Below are 2,138 nucleotides of genomic sequence, written 5' to 3' on the forward strand. Positions count from 1 at the left end.
TATACGTGAGTCGCCATGGATTTGTTTCTCCAAAGTACCTAGACTAATACATGGTCTAACCTCAGATGAGCATTTGTCTAATTTATCCGTATATTTCTTACTGTCATAGAACCATGGTGATCAGGACAGCCAGGAAGTCAATAGAATTTTGTTGAGTGAACAAATGAGCAAAGGACTAAATGAGACTTACACTGTCAGCAACTCAATGAACTTGATCATTGGAAACACTCTTGTATTTTTGTCCATATAAGACATGAGTTGTGCTTTAATATGATGCAAACTCCTCCCTGTTCCCCGTGTTAGTTTAATAATCACACTACAGCAATATTTTTTACAAGATGATGACTTCCCCAGACCTGGTGGAGCAGTGGTGACGAGTTGGGCTGTGATCTGCGAGGTCGGCAGTTCAAATCCACCAGCCACTCCTTGGGAGAAAGAGACAGAATTTTCTATTCCTGTAAGCAGAGCAGTGGTTCTCAACGTTCCTAATGCCACAACCCTTTAATACAATTCCTCATGTTGTGGTGACCCCCAACCATAAATTAAAAAAAAAGATGATGACTTCAATTTTTTCTTCTGTACAGTTAATGTTAAATCTTCGTCTTGGTGCCTATTGACACAGGCCTTCAGGTGCCAGTGGCAGATCCTCCATAGCTTATCCTCGGGTTTCTAAAGCAGCCCCTTGGAGGCAGAATTCCTCCTCTGCTCTGCAAAGCTCTTTCTCCAATGCAGGAAGAAATCACTTTTTCTGCCCAGAAACATCCCTCACCGTTGCAGCTAGCCTCAGCCCAGCAGACATGTGGATCTGCATCCTTGGGCCAGAGCAGCCACCCCTGAAGGGAGGTCATTGGGCCACAGCCACATGCATCCTGCCCATCATCTGGCAGGTTGACTGCCCTGCTCAGGTGGTTTGAATCGCCCCTCCTCAGCTAATGAGAGCCACTAGCCCAGAGGGGTGGTATGTTATTCCCTTGCATGATAAGTATCTGACTGGTCACCCAGGGGCCCAGAGGAATGGTGTATGCCACTCCGCCACCATCCAGTCCTGCTGCCTAGCTTCATGTGGAGCGGGCACTGTGAGACCAGTGTGCTGGGCACTGGTCCCCACCCTGTGGTGGCCCCATGGGCAGCCCTCTGCTAGACTTTTCACTTGTCTCTGGAGGCCCAGGGCAAGCACACAGTTTCAATTACCTATAAAGCTCTTTCTTATACACATATGAGTGTCCATGACTTTGTGTCTCTAGTGCCCCCAGACTTGCATAGGTCCCGTTGTAGCTTCCTTGTTATCTCTCTGCAACACGTTGCGAACATTTTCTCACGATATTACCACGATACTTTGCCATATTCTTTAGTGGCTCCTTCCCCTGCACCCGTAACCCCAAAAGAGATCATAAAGAGCTAGCGGGCAAGAACTGAAACATAAACGTACATCTACCAGTGTGTTTAGAGTATTATTGAACATGAGCAAATAATAGTTGTCAGCAATAATATTGGCAATAACTAACACACACTGTGCTTATTTTGTATAAGGTGTTGGTTTAGTCGTGCTATGTAGATGAATTCATGTTGTTTTCTTAAATGATCTATGTGGGAATACTATTATTCCATTTTCCAAAACTATGAGGACCATTTCAAAGATCACATACAGAGGGGGGAACAGGGAGGGAGGGGAAAAATGAGGACCTAATGCCAGGGGTTTAAGTGGAGAGAAAATGTTTTGAGAATGAGGAGGGCAATGAATGTACAAATGTGCTTTACACAATTGATGTGTGTATGGATTGTGATAACAGTTGTATGAGCCCCTAATAAAATGTTTAAAAAAAAAAAAGATCACATACAGTTAGTAAGTGGTAGTACCAGGTTAAAACCTGGGAAGTTTAGCCCTGAAATGCATGCTCCTAACCACTGAGCTCGTCTACCTAAAGCTAATCAGTGACTACTTGTCATTGTTAGGAAATGGAGAGTAAAGGTCTTTGTGGGTACGCCCTGACATTTCTTCCTCACGATTTTACTGCTGGAATTTAAGACTCCATTGTTAAACTTTTAATGAAAACACAAAACAATTTTCTTCTTATTTCTCTTAATTTTTCCATTTGAAATTTTGGCTTAGCCAGACTGAGTTTTTGAATAGCCCACAT

Source organism: Echinops telfairi, unplaced genomic scaffold (assembly GCF_000313985.2).
Source record: "Echinops telfairi isolate 266 unplaced genomic scaffold, ASM31398v2 ScPeMD7_2;HRSCAF=8, whole genome shotgun sequence".
Classification (NCBI taxonomy): Eukaryota; Metazoa; Chordata; class Mammalia; order Afrosoricida; family Tenrecidae; genus Echinops; species Echinops telfairi.